This window comes from Schistocerca nitens, chromosome 9 (assembly GCF_023898315.1).
Source record: "Schistocerca nitens isolate TAMUIC-IGC-003100 chromosome 9, iqSchNite1.1, whole genome shotgun sequence".
In the NCBI taxonomy this organism is placed as follows: domain Eukaryota; kingdom Metazoa; phylum Arthropoda; class Insecta; order Orthoptera; family Acrididae; genus Schistocerca; species Schistocerca nitens.
Window position 1 is genome coordinate 256,261,967 of NC_064622.1, and position 15,874 is coordinate 256,277,840.

Consider the following 15,874-nt stretch of genomic DNA (forward strand, 5'->3'; position numbering starts at 1 on the left):
ACTCCGAAGAAGGGAGCCACCACATGTTACTGATTCGTATCCTCGTTTCTAGTCTTTGTCTGGCGTGTGAACAGCACACCATTTTGGCTTGAGCAAGCAGGAGCATGTGGATTACTGAGATACACAGACCTCCTCGCCAGAAGAGTAATACGACGTGTGAATTCTTCTTTGAGGGACGAGAACATTTCTTACAACAAGAAAAGAGTGAGTAGGCTAATGACAGAATCGGTCTTATGCTATTGGATTTTAAATGCTAACCTCAAAAGAAGACTAATGCCTGTGGAAATGATTACCTACGAAGGAGCGCCAGAGTATCAAGAAACGAGAAAAGTGCTATTAGGCTGGCATATAAGTTCGTAGCGTTTATCTTTAAGTTTAATGAACACAAAGGATAAACACGATAGATACTCTAGGCACAGAGAACGTAATCTCGTTCACTATTTACAAAAATGTGCGAACGCTGGACTAACTTTTCAATTACACGGTTTTAGAAATCGCCAATAGCTGGTTTCCGTCAGATTACTGAAGTTAAGCGCTGTCGGGCTGGGATAGCACTTGGATAGGTTACCATCAGGTCTCACGAGCGCTGTTGGCAAGCGGGATGTTCTCAGCTCCTGTGAAAGAAACAGAGGAGCTACTTAACTCAGGAGTAGCGGCTTCGATCTCGTAAAATGACACACGGCCGAGAGAGCGGTGTGCTACCCACACGTCCCTCCATATCATGTGGACTGAGGATGACAAGGCGGTCGGTCGGTACCGTTGAGTCTTCATGGCCTGTTCGGGCTTAGTTTAGTTTTTTGGGAGTGTAGAAATCATGTGCTTTTGAGGCGGAGAATTCTTCGAGCCCTATTCGTAGCGCATTTTCATCCGCAAGCTACATGAAGGTTGTTCGGTAGAGAGCGGAAAAGAAGAAAATCTGAGCGAGCAAGATCAGGTGAATAAGGTAGGAGAGTAATGATTTCCTAACCCGGCTACTGTGTAATGTCTTTGTCAGTCTTGCAGAGAGCGGGCTGACGTCATCGTGGAACAGCATCATTTCACATACTCTTCCTGGGCGTTGTTCGTTGGACTGCGCCTGCAAGACGTCTCAGTTGTTGACAATAAATATCAGCAATGATGGTTACATCTCGGGGAAGCCATTCGTAGTACACCACACCGTCGCTGTTCCACCAGATGCATAACATTATCTCTTGTGGATGCGCGCAGGTCTTTGTACGGGGAGTAGCTGACTTGTTCGCGCTCAGCCATTCCTTTAATTACCCGATGTTAGCTTAAACACACCATTCCTGTCACCAGTAACGATACAGGGTAGGAATGTTTGATGTTGTTCACGAGCCAATTGATGACGAACAAGCATAGATTGTCAACCGAAGATTTTTTAGGTTTTGGCTTAGAGCATGGAGTACCCGCACACCAGATTTTGTGACCATCCCCATTTCATGAAAATGTCGCACAGTCAGGAAATGACCATTTCATCACATTTGGCGGTTCTCGAGAAAACAGACGAAGATAATTCCGGATTAATGTGCTTAAACGATCTTTATCGAAACCCGAATGTCTTCCTGAAGGTGGGCGTAACTAATGTCGAAACGATTCCCCTTGAAATGATAAAATTATTTACTTTCTCTTTTCTATGCAATGGCATTCTCTCCATGCGTGCCGAAAATATTTCTAGCTGCCTCCGCTATTGTCACCCCATTACTGAACTCAAACAGAAGAATATATCGGAAACGTTCCGACTTCTCCACTTGGCACCACTTTTCTAGCCTCCACAGCTCCACTCTATCTCAAACGCCAAAATGACAGTATGTAAAGTCAAATAGCAACACTGAGCTACAAATAAAAAAAAACGGCAACTGATAAATAAAGCCATAGAAACAGGTATACCAACACGCAAAACAAAAACGCTACGAACTTGTGCATCAAACTAATAACAACGAAGTAAGAGCTAGAATGAGGGCAAATTGAACAGAAGTAATTGAAAGAGCCGTTCTAGAGCGGTTCTAGGAGCTTCAGTCCGGAACCGCGTGACTGCTACGGTCTGTCTCGGGCATGGATGCGTAGGATGTCCTTAGATTAGTTAGGGTTAAGTAGTTCTAAGTTCTAGGGGACTGATGACCTCAGATATTAAGTCCCACAGTGCTCAGAGCCATTTGGACCATCTGTAATTGAAAGAAACGACTGGTGTGGGAATTTGTTGATAATACCACATCATCGGTGGCGAAAGAAAATCTTCGTACACAAACCTCCTGGCAAACGCATGGACCACGACTGTCTTAGAATACCCACATAAACTAAATAACCGAGAATCGTGTTGTACACAAGGAGGATACCCTGAACTGACGAGCATAACATAAGAAAACGAATAAAGAAGAATGTTGTCAAGATCGATTGATTGATATTTGTATTCATTAAGCTTGTAATACTAATTTTAATAATGATAATAATAAAACTAACAATCATATCCAAGAACTAGTTCTTGTTTGACACCCTAGCGAACAGGGACAGTCGGAATCATAGTAAATGCGATGGTATTGTCTACTTCACCTGTACACCTTGGAGAAATAGTCTCAAGCAAGAGGCACGACAACGGAAATAATCCTAGAAATGCAACGAATGTGTCTTTCAGTTTACGTGGAGGCAATGCAACAGCAGCTTCACGCCTCTGTATCCGTGCGAACCTCCAATTCGCTTATAAGATTACCGCACATTACGCTGCTGAGTGAAAGGTGCTTTATTCCCGCCAGTCATTTTCCAGTGGCGTGAATTGTGTCCCCGACATTCTTGAATTGTCGCCGCTTAAAGCGTGCAGGAAGAAGACTGGAGAAAGGAAACAGCTTAAAGAGTGAAGCGGCAAGGATCCTTCTGTCTGTCGCCTTTCTCTGAAGGAATTCCTTGACACCCAGTGGGTTTGGCAATGGACACTGCGTCAATCTCACAAGCGGGCAACTACTTCCGCGAAAAAGAATAGATAGCACATGTGATATTTTGCGGAATGTTTATGTCTTGCCTCTACTTGCGGGAACTTTCAGTTACTGTCCCTCAAGTTGCCTATTTTTCATCGTTACAATCTCAAAATATATTTATAACTGACTGCTTGCTACGTGAGTGAAAGTTTATGAATGAATACCATATTTTACCTTTAATTTTTAGTGCAAGACTGCTGTGCTATCAACTAAACATGTCCGCTGGTATTTTTGTGACTCTAGGCTGCTCCTCTGACCCCAAGTCATTTCCAAAGTTCATTATTTTGACAAATGTTTAAAAGTTTTCTCTTGTCGTGTGGTAGTTGTTCACAGAGGTTTGTCAGAAAATTAAGGTCTTTTTCAGGTGCAACAGTCACGAATGTCAATAATCAATACTCTTATCACTGGATAATAGATCTTGTATAGACACATGCGAACTACAATTTGTTTTGGAAAAGGTAAGTACGTATAACATGTAGTTATAGTTTCAAATCACGAAGCTCATGGCGCCTGGAACAGGTTATGAATGCCTCCGTTTGTTATATTAGTGATGTTCGACAATTTTACCACATTTCACCATCACATGCACAGTTGTTCTGGCTGCGTGCAGACAAAAGCAGATATTTCCATACGCTCTGTCTTCTCTACTGTCGTATTAATAAAGACTGTCCCTCATTCTCCTTAACGCCCTTGTCTGAACAACACGGCAGAAACACCCGCTCCCGTTGGAAAAATCTATCTCTGTTCCACTGTGTCGTTCAACCACTTTCTTCAGTAGTAGGAATAAGACTTGGAATAACCTCCTGCATTTTGTTACAGAAACGAATAACATATCCAGCTTCAGAAGATAGTTAGTGACATATTTACTAAAGCAATAACAAGGTTAACCATTCTACTTGTACGCGCTCGTTACCCTACTAAATCCGTCTTAACAACCTAATCCTCCTCATTTGCCAGTATTGGCTCTGAGCACTATGGGACTTAACATCTATGGTCATCAGTCCCCTAGAACTTAGAACTACTTAAACCTAACTAACCTAAGGACATCACACAACACCCAGTCATCACGAGGCAGAGAAAATCACTGACCCCGCCGGGAATCAAACCCGGGAACCCGGGCGCGGGAAGCGAGAACGCTACCGCACGACCACGAGCTGCGGACATTTGCCAGTATTCCAAGCGGATGCAGTACCCTTAAATTTCCTTTCCCCAGAACTCGCCGTATCAGAAAACATCTATTTTCTACACCTATAAGTTCTTCTTTTACCTGCCATTATTATTATTATTATTATTTCATTCTTTTCTCAGACGTTATGTCTGGTCAAAAATGGAAAGTGACGCGGACCTTGATCAAGCGTGACTTCCTTTCAACTGTACGGTATATGTTATATTGCATTTAGGAACATGTATCAATAATTACGGATTTCTGTAGTTGTATATATAAGTTTGGATGTAGCTGTATTGCATTGATGTACTGGTGGATATTGTGTGGTATGACTCCTGTAGTTGATAATATAATTGGTATAATGTCAACTTTATCCTGATACCACATCTCCTTGACTTCCTCAGCCAGTTGGATGTATTTTTCAATTTTTTCTCCTGTTTTCTTTTGTATATTTGTTGTATTGGGTATGGATATTTCGATTAGTTGTGTTAATTTCTTCTTTTTATTGGTGAGTATGATGTCAGGTTTGTTATGTGGTGTTGTTTTATCTGTTATAACGGTTCTGTTCCAGTACAATTTGTATTCATCATTCTCCAGTGCATTTTGTGGTGCATACTTGTATGTGGGAACGTGTTGTTTTATAAGTTTATGTTGTAAAGCAAGCTATTGATGTATTATTTTTGCTACATTGTCATGTCTTCTGGGATATTCTGTATTTGCTAGTATTCTACACCCGCTTGTGATGTGATCTACTGTTTCTATTTGTTGTTTGCAAAGTCTGCATTTATCTGTTGTGGTATTGGGATCTTTAATAATATGCTTACTGTAATATCTGGTGTTTATTGTTTGATCCTGTATTGCAATCATGAATCCTTCCGTCTCACTGTATACATTGCTTTTTCTTAGCCGTGTGTTGGATGCGTCTTGATCGATGTGTGGCTGTGTTGGATTATATGGGTGCTTGCCATGTAGTGTTTTCTTTTTCCAATGTACTTTCTTCGTATCTGTTGATGTTATGTGATCTGAAGGGTTGTAGAAGTGGTTATGAAATTGCAGTGGTGTAGCCGATGTATTTATATGAGTGATTGCTTTGTGTATTTTGCTAGTTTCTGCTCGTTCTAGAAAGAATTTTCTTAAATTGTCTACCTGTCCATAATGTAGGTTTTGTATGTCGATCAATCCCCTTCCTCCTTCCTTTCTGCTTAATGTGAATCTTTCAGTTGCTGAATGTATGTGATGTATTCTATATTTCTGGCGTTGTGATCGTATAAATTTATTGAGTGCTTCTAGGTCTGTGTTACTACATTTCACTACTCCAAATGAGTAGGTCAATATTGGTATAGCATAAGTATTTATAGCTTTTGTCTTGTTTCTTGCTGTCAATTCTGTTTTCAGTATTTTTGTTAGTCTTTGTCTATATTTTTCTTTTAGTTCTTCTTTAATATTTGTATTATCTGTTCCTATGTTTTGCCCGTATCCTAGATATTTATAGGCATCTGTTTTTTCCATCGCTTCTATGCAGTCACTGTGGTTATCCAATATGTAATCTTCCTGTTTAGTGTGTTTTCCCTTGACTATGCTATTTTTCTTACATTTGTCTGTTCCAAAAGACGTATTTATATCATTGCTGAATACTTCTGTTATCTTTAGTAATTGGTTGAGTTGTTGATTTGTTGCTGCCAGTAGTTTCAGATCATCCATGTATAGCAAATGTGTGATTTTGTGTGGGTATGTTCCAGTAATATTGTATCCATAATTTGTATTATTTAGCATGTTGGATAGTGGGTTCAGAGCAAGGCAGAACCAGAAAGGACTTAATGAGTCTGCTTGGTATATTCCACGCTTAATCTGTATTGGCTGTGATATGATATTATTTGAATTTGTTTGGATATTAAGTGTGGTTTTCTAATTTTTCATTACTATGTTTAGGAACTGTATCAATTTAGGATCTACTTTGTATATTTCCAATATTTGTAGTAACCATGAGTGGGGTACACTATCAAAAGCTTTTTCGTAATCAATGTATGCGTAGTGTAGCGACCTTTGTTTAGTTTTAGCTTGATATATCACCTCTGCATCTATTATCAGTTGATCTTTACATCCTCGTGCTCCTTTGCAGCAGCCATTTTGTTCTTCATTTATAATTTTGTTCTGTGTTGTATGTGTCATTAATTTCTGTGTAATGACTGAAGTTAATATTTTGTATATTGTTGGTAGGCAGGTTATGGAGCGATATTTAGCTGGGTTTGCTGTCTCTGCTTTAGGTTTCAGATAAGTTATTCCATGTGTAAGTCTATCAGGGAATGTGTATGGGTCTGCAATGTAACTGTTAAATAATTTAGTTAGATGTGAATGTGTTGAGGTGAATTTCTTTAGCCAGAAATTTGCTATTTTATCTTTTCCAGCGGCTCTCCAATTGTGAGTAAAATTAATTGCTTGGGTGACTTCATGTTGCAAAATTATCACTTCAGGCATTTGTGGTATCATCTTGTATGTATCTGTTTCTGCTTGTATCCACCGTGCATGCCTGTTATGTTGTACCGGGTTTGACCATATGTTGCTCCAGAAGTGTTCCATTTCTGTTATGTTTGGTGGATTTTCTATTTTAATGTGTGTGTTATCTATTGTCTGGTAAAATTTCTTTTGGTTTGTGTTGAATGTTTGGTTTTGTTTCCCCATTATCACTTTTTTTGTATCTTCTAAGTCGTTTGGCCAATGCTTGTAATTTCTGCTTCTTTTCATCTAATTGCTCTATCGCTTCTTGTTGTGAGATTTTACCTAACCTTTTTCGTTTTTTTTCTGATATTTCATTTCCTATAAATTGTGTTAGCTGTCCGACGTCTTTTCTCAGTTTTTCTATTCTGATCTGTAGCCTGTGTTGCCATTCTGGTTTTGTGGGTTTCTTCTGTGTGTTGGTTGGTTCTGATCTCTGCCTAGTGTGTATATTTAGTGTACTGAGTGCTCCTATATAAACCAGTAGTTGTAACTCTTCCATAGTTGTGTTTTCATTTATTTTGTTGTGTATGATTGTGTTGATAGTTTTTATTGTTGTTTCGACTTGTGGGTTGTTTGGCGGTCTATGCAAGAATGGTCTAATGTCTGTATTTGTGTCTTTGTATTCTATATATGTCAGCTGAAATTTTTCTTCTATATCTAACTTGTGTGTTAGTTCGAGTTCTATTTGTGCTTGTTCTGGTGGCTGTCTTAAGATTTCGTTTTCCTCTAACTGTTTAATTGTTGCGTGTTGTTGTTTGTTTGTTTGCTCTGGGATGTTTGAGTCCATTACTGTATTTTCTTCTTCTTCTGATTGCACATTATTTTGTTCCAGTATTTGTTGTACTTGTTGTTTGATGTTTTCTAATTCTGACTGGGGTTTCCTGTCATTTTTTATTATTACACGGATCTATCAGCTAGTCGTTGTTCTGTTAAAAATTTTAATTCTGAGTATCTGATAATAAATTTTGTGTATACATGTGATCTGTATCCAGTTGTGTTGGTTCCTAGGTTTGTTGCTTGGTAATAACAGAACATGAGGTGTCGATTAACTTCATCTGACCATCTCATACTCTGTCTTTGTTTTCCTTCTAAGGTGGTTGCAGGAAGCATATCCTGCAAAACACCTCTCTTTGGATTTAAATCATTTTCCAGTTGGCTAGCAGTGTCGTTACCATTGTGGGCGGGCATAGGGTTCAAACGTCGTCCTCGACCATGACGGCGCTTGTCCGAGGCTTCTTTAGTTCTGTCCTGAACCAACTAATCACACTAAAAGGGGGGGTTAGGCCTATTAGTGGTTTGTTCTTTTCGTCGCATTTTACGACTGGCAGAACATACCGGAGGCCTATTCTTTTCCTGGGCCTCCATTGGTTTTATTATTATTATTGTTACTGTCATTACTTTTATTATTAGTATTATGACTATTAGTGGCTGCAGCAGCAGCAGTAGTAAAAGTACTGCCACGCTTAACTTCGTTAATTCGTAGTCAGTATATTTTACTCACGCTACCACTATTGACTCTCAGATCATTTTAATACTACTTATCACATTAAAATTGTTATTCCTGAGGTAACTATGATGTAAAAAGTCTCTCTCTCTCTCTCTCTCTCTCTCTCTCTCTCTATGTGCGTGTGTGTGTGTGTGTGTGTGTGTGTGTGTGTGTGTGTGTGTGTGTGTGAAACTCGGGTAAGACGTGAGAAGGGGCCTGATAGCAGCAATTACAATTGGTCACATGAATAAATAAATCACAAAATAAATTTAATTTCATACATGTGCTATTACAAAGGATTGTTACAATGACTTGTTTAGATGTTTGGTTGATGGAATATTCGTACATAGTTACTTTTTTATGTATGTCAGTGCAAAAGTAATACCTTTTACGGATATCTATTATTACTGTGTTGCTATTGTCAGTTCCTTAATTATTGAAAAAACATGCCGCTGTTTTTACATACATCTTCAGACCTCCCCTCAGTGTGTAACCTCCCCACTATAATTCTTTCTGTCTGAGATTTAGCCGAAATATACCTTTCACTCTATAAAAGTCTACGTATTACCAAAACTATGTACCCTCAATCTGTTATCCAACATAAACTCTTAAGCTAACTTTTGAATAAACAAGACCTAATTTTAACTGAAATGTAACTGATCTGAATGCAATTTCTCTTTATCTTAAATGCGCAGTGGAAGTAAAAGAATTATCTGGCTCTAATCAAAATTTCCACTTAATTTGCATTTGACAACATTGTCGCCGATTTCTCGATAGCACGACAGCAAACTAGCAGCCGCTGAACTAGATTTCTATTTCTAAATACATATTCAAACTCTTGCATGTGGTAATGAGTGTCGGGCATGGATGTGTGTGATGTCCTTAGGTTAGTTAGGTTTAAGTAGTTCTAAGTTCTAGGGGACTGATGACCTCAGAAGTTAAGTCCCATAGTGCTCAGAGCCATTTGAACCATTTTTTTTTTGGTAATGAGTGATGATAAATACTAGGGTGGGGGCAGTAACTGTTACTACGAAATGATATTATAAGAAAACGACTTTAGAATTAAGTATGTATTCAAAATGACAGAGAAAAACTTCACGTGATCTTCATACATAACATAGGTCTTAACAATACTGCACTTAACAAAGTGAACACTCATTTAAAAAGGATACAAAGTAAACACAGACTTTCTATAAAATCCAAACAGCTTAATCGGTTAAAATGTTAATGCATGGCTCAGGGAAGTGGAGTGATCTCTCTTTCAGCTCTAAGTTAACTAGCTGACAATAATCGTTCCTACAAATTAGGCGCGCAGCACTACAGTCTTACCTCGAACTTGTTCTCTACAAAAATTATGACATTATTGAAAATACGTATTCTCTTCGCTTTCTAATATATGGATCTTATTCATCTTTGCTGTCCTTTACAATCAATCTTTCTTCATCTAACATATATAATGGCTAGTGAACGCAGCACTAATGAATAAATCCATCACCTACCACACTTCAACTAAGAATGTATCTGACTGCGCAGAAGCAAAGTCTGTGCCACGACAAGACCAAAGACTGTTTAACAGTTACGTAACTTGCTCTCTCTCTCTCTCTCTGATGTGCACATCGATAACATATAAAAACTAAAATGACATGATCATTTTATAAGCGTTAGATTATTTTCTTTTTTGAAGGAGTGAATGAGTTTGACATTTCCTTATAAGAATATTGTAAAATCTAATTTATGAGCCTGAACTAGACGAATTCTCCCCATATGAACCTGAAAACTGTTCCAGGTCCAGTCTCAACCACTGCATGTAATTTTGTATGCTCCTTACTGGTTAAGTCCTTGAATAATATACACTGATGCGACAAAAGTCGTGGGACAGCGATATGCACGTGTACAGATGTATACAAGGTATAAAAGGGCATTGCATTGGTTGATCTGTAGTCTGTTCTCAGGTGACTCATGTGGGAAGGCTTCCGACGTGATTATAATTGCGTGACGAGAATTAATAGATTTGACATTCAATTTCGGAAATCATTAGGAAATTCAGTATTCCGAGATCCACAGTGTTGCGAGAGTACTACATTTCAGACATTACCTCTTGCTACGGACAACGCAGTCACTGACGGCCTTCGCTAAACAACCGAGGGCGGCGGCGTCTGTGTAGAGTTGTCAGCTCTAACGGACAAGCAGCATTGCGTCAGATAAGCGCAGAAATCAATGTGGGACGTACGGCGAACATACGAGGTGTGGCTAGAAAAAAACTGGACTAGTACTGGTGAAACAATAAAACGAATGCAATAAGGCTGAAAGTCGCGTGGCCTGTCACGTGACTCTCGCTCCGCCTACTGCTCGAGTTTCATCTGCCTCCTGCACTCAGTCTGCCCGTGGCGTCTGTTTTAAGTAGTTGACGTTTTGTCTGTGCGTCGGAAAATGTTGAGTGTACAGAAAGAACAGCGTGTTAACATCAAATTTTGTTTCAAACTAGGAAAATCTGCAAGTGAAACGTTTGTAATGTTACAACAAGTGTACGGCGATGATTGTTTATCGCGAACACAAGTGTTCGAGTGGTTTAAACGATTTAAAGATGGCCGCGAAGACACCAGTGATGACACTCGCACTGGCAGACCATTGTCAGCAAAAACTGATGCAAACATTGAAAAAATCGGTAAACTTGTTCGACAAGATCGCCGTTTAACTATCAGAGCAGTGTCTGAGTTAACAGGAGTTGACAAGGAAAGTGTTACGCAGATTCTTCATGAAAGTTTCAACATGAACAAAGTGTGTTCGAAAATGGTTCCAAAGTGTCTCACAATTGAACAGAAGGAACGCCGAAGAATGATTTGTTCTGACATCCTGGAAAACATTGAAAGTGATCCCACCTTCTTACAAAATGTTATTACTTGCGATGAATCGTGGTTTTTTACTTACGATCCCGAAACTAAACGCCAATCGATGCACTGGAAAACTCCTGGTTCTCCACGACAAAATAAAGCACGAATGTCAAAATCGAAATTCAAGGCAATGATGATTGTTTTTTTTTTATATCAAAGGGATTGTGCACATTGATTGGGTACCAGAGGGACAAACAGTGAATCAGCATTACTACATTAGCGTCCTGGCTACCCTACGTGAGCGAGTACGGAGAAAACGGAACGATTTGTGGAGAAAAAAGTCATGGATCCTTCACCAAGACAATGCCCCAGCTCACAGTGCGTTGTCAGTGAAGACGTTTTTGGCAAAACACAACATTCCCATCTTAGATCATCCACACTACTCACCTGATTTGGCCCCCTGTGACTTTTTTCTTTTCCCTAAAGTCAAGTCAGCTTTGAAAGGAACTAGATTTGAGACTGTTGAAGCAGTAAAAGAAAAAGCGACGGAAGTAATGTATGGACTTACCGAAAATGATCTGCAGCATTGCTATGAACAGTGGAAAATTCGAATGGAGCGGTGTAGAGACCGAGGAGGAGAGTACATTGAAGGAGATAACATGAAATTGTAAATAATTGTCAATAAATGTTTTTTCCAGCATCAGTCCGGTTTTTTTCTAGCCGCACCTCGTATGCGCTAGGAAAGTGCGGCGAAGTTTGGTGTTAATGGGCTATGGCGGCAGATTACCGACGCGAGTGCTAACAGCTAACAGCACGGCGTCGCCTACACCGGCTCTCCTAGGCTCATGACAAAGCTAGTTGGCCCTGGACGACTGGAAAACAGTGGCCTGGTCAGGTGAATCCCAAGAGTCGATGGTAGGGTTCGATTGTGATGCAGACACCACGAAGCCATGGACTCAAGTTGTCTCAAAGCACTGTGAAAGCTGTTGGTGGCTCCATAATAGTGTAGTCTGTGTGTACATGGTCGCACTGAACCCATTATTGCCAGAATTTGCTATGTTCGGGTACTCGGAGACCATTTGCAGTTATTCGTGGACTTAATGATCCCAAACAACGATGGAATTTTTATGAATGACCATGCGTCATGCATAACATTCTGCACAGTTCGAGCGAATGATTTGCCTGTCAGCACTGCCCGACTTAAATCCCGTCGAACGTTAACGGGACATATTCTAAAGATGGTCTGGCACAGATTCGTGCACCAACAATATTTTTTCAATTATGGACGGCTATGGAGGCAGCATGGCTCACATTTCTGCAGGGGACTCCCACCGACTTGTTGCCTCCACGCCACTTGAAAGGTGGCTACACTGAGCCACAGCGCCAGAGATCGCGCCAGAGAGTATTATTCCGCCGCCTCCACTGGCAGTTCTTGTCGAGAAGTCGTCGTGGAGAGTGCTTGTCGAGATGTGGCAGTAGTGAGTCGGTGTTGAGATGTTGTAGTAGGGACTGCTTGTTCCATGTTTTATGCAGTTGTTTGATGGGCTAGACAGCAGATGTTGTTCGGATGGAAATATTGTAATGATCAGAGTGCTTTTCGTCAATATATATGAAGGTAAAAAAATTCCCTTTTCTTTTTATTATTTCAATGTCTTAAATAATGCGTCATTACAGGTTCAGTCAACAAAGCATCTTGCTCGTGTTCTTGTATTAGAGTGTAATTCTGGTTTTCTTGCGCAATTACAGTATTTCTATTTTTTTAATTACTTCAGTATAAATGGTATTTAAAATTTCTTGTCTTATTGAAGAAGAACCGTGCCAGATGTGTACATTGAATCACACTTCCACACACAGAACAGTTACATTTGTGCTTTGGTTTCGTACGTTTTATAGCATGCAATATAGACTACAATTAGTAAATTACAAATTACTACAACAATACTACTGTCTGCTATTTTTACAATCAGAAGACTTCCAAGGGACGATCCGAAGCAGCGGTCGCCACGTGCATGGGGGCTTAATTATTTAGAATGCAAATATTTTGAAATTTTTCGTAGCTGTAAGTCCGATTACGAAGTCTCGTAGACGGTTGGCCCTGACTAGTTTTAGTACGCAATCTGACTGCATAGAATAACAACAAAGAATGAAAGAAAATTTCCGTTAACACAATTAATTAATTAAGTCCCCAGCAACTATAAAACGTACGAAACCAAAGCACAAATGTAACTGTTCTGTGTGTGGAAGTGTGATTCAATGTACACATCTGGCACGGTTCTTCTTCAATAAGACAAGAAATTTTAAATACCATTTATGCTGAAGTAATTATAAAAATAGAAATACTATAATTGCGCAAGAAAACCAGAATTACACTCTAATACAAGAACACGAGCCAGATGTTTTGTTGACTGAACCTGTAATGACGCATTATTTAAGACACTGAAATAATAAAAAGAAAAGGGAATTTTTTTACCTTCATATATATTGACGAAAAGCACTCTGATCATTACAATATTTCCATCCGAACAACATCTGCTGTCTAGCCCATCAAACAACTGCATAAAACATGGAACAAGCAGTCCCTACTACAACATCTCAACACCGACTCACTACTGCCACATCTCGACAAGCACTCTCCACGACGACTTCTCGACAAGAACTGCCAGTGGAGGCGGCAGAATAATACTCTCTGGCGCGATCTCTGGCGCTTTGGCTCAGTGTAGCCACCTTTCATACTTCGAGGTGCTCCTCAATATAACGGAGCCTGTTTTCTGATAGGATGATGAAAGTAATGCTACTCGATGACCTGTATTGTCTCTCATGGTGACTGATGATGGCAAAGATGTTCTGTTCATATTCTGATTCAGATCTTTGGAAAAATAGCGCCTCTAAAGAAGAAGTTACGCGTCTGAAAAACATAAGTGATAGTTACGAATTTTACGAATTACTTGTGACGTGTTTGCGTCCACGGAGCGCGGAAATCCAAATGAAGTTGAGATGATAACTAAGTAAAGCTTTTTACACTACTGGCCATTAAAATTGATACAACACGAAGATGACGTGCTACGGACGCGAAATTTAACCGACAGGAAGAAAATGCTCTGATATGCAAATGATTAGCTTTTCAGAGCATTCACACAAGGTTGGCGCCGGTGGCGACACCTACGACGTGCTGACATGAGGAAAGTTTCCAACCGATTTCTCATAGACAAACAGCAGTTGACCGGAGTTGCCTCGTGAAACGTTGTTGTTATGCCTCGTGTAAGGAGGAGAAATGCGTACCATCACGTTTCCGACTTTGATAAAGGTCGGATTGTAGCCTATCGTGATTGCAGTTTATCGTATCGCGACATTGCTGCTCGCGTTAGTCGAGATCTAATGACTGTTAGCGGAATATGGAATCTGTGGGTTCAGGAGGGTAATACGAAACGCCGTGCTTGATCCCAACGGCCTCGTATTACTAGCAGTCGAGATGACAGGCATCTTATCCGCATGGCTGTAACGGACCGTGCAGCCACGTCTCGATCCCTGAGTCAAAGATGGGGACGTTTGCAAGCAAGACAACAACCATCTGCACGAACAGTTCTACGAAGTTTGCAGCAGCATGGACTATCAGCTCGGAGACCATGGCTGCAGTTACCCTTGACGCTGCATCACAGACAGGAACGCCTGCGATGGTGTACTCAACGACGAACCTGGGTGCACGAATGGCAGAACATCATTTTTTCGGATGAATCAAGGTTCTGTTTACAACATCATGATGGTCGCATCCGTGTTTGGCGACATCGTGGTGAACGCACATTGGAAGCGTGTATTCGTCATCGCCATACTGGCGTATCACCCAGCGTGATGGTATGGGGTGCCATTGCTTCCACGTCTCGGTCATCTCTTGTTCACATTGACGGCACTTTGAACAGTGGACGTTACATTTCAGATGTATTACGACCCGTGGCTCTACCCTTAATTTGATCCCTTTGAAACCCTACATATCAGCAGGATAATGCACGACCGCATGTTGCAGGTCCTGTACGGGCCTTTCTTGATACAGAAAATGTTCGACTGCTGCCCTGGCCAGCACATTCTCCAGATCTCTCACCAATTGAAAACGTCTTGTCAATGGGGGCCGAGCAACTGGCTCGACACAATACGCCAGTCACTACTGTTGATGAACCGTGGTATCGTGTTGAAGCTGCATGGGCAGCTGTACCTTACACGGCATCCAAGCTCTGTTTGACTCAATCCCCAGGCGTATCAAGGCCGTTATTACGGCCAGAGATGGTTGTTCTGTGTACTGGTTTCTCAGGATCTATGCACCCAAATTGGGTGAAAATGTAATCACATGTCAGTTCTGTTATAATATATTTGTCCAATGAATACCCGTTTATCATCTGCATTTCTTCTTTGTGTAGCAATTTTAATGGCCAGTAATGTATCTGCTTCTGACGTAAGTATCTAATAATTTAGTACAAAACCGAAAAAGTTTACCGAACGTGCCTTCGTTCTCCCATAGCATATGAGAATCTTCAACAGCTGTGGGGAACCCTAAAATTTCTTACAGTTAATACAATATAAACAAATAGTTGCAAACTTTTTGGAAGCATATGTAACATAAAAGTAGTAGTTGCTCTTGTTCAAGATACCGGTATTATAATTAGAAGCAAGCTGGATATGAATTTGTTATTGCTACCTGCCTAACGTTTGTTTCTTGTGAAATAGTACCCAAGAAATGATGCATTGAAAGCAAGATTTACTTCCATTCCTTCTAAAGCATAGCGATTGGTTGGTCGTTTTGTATGTCTTTATTTGGCATAATATCTGTTTCGTTCTATATATGATTCAATCGGAGATTTGAGGAGTCAACTCGAGCAAATCCATGTCGCGTCGAAGACGATTGAAAAATTCATAATATGATTTACTTATCGGTGTGCGTAGC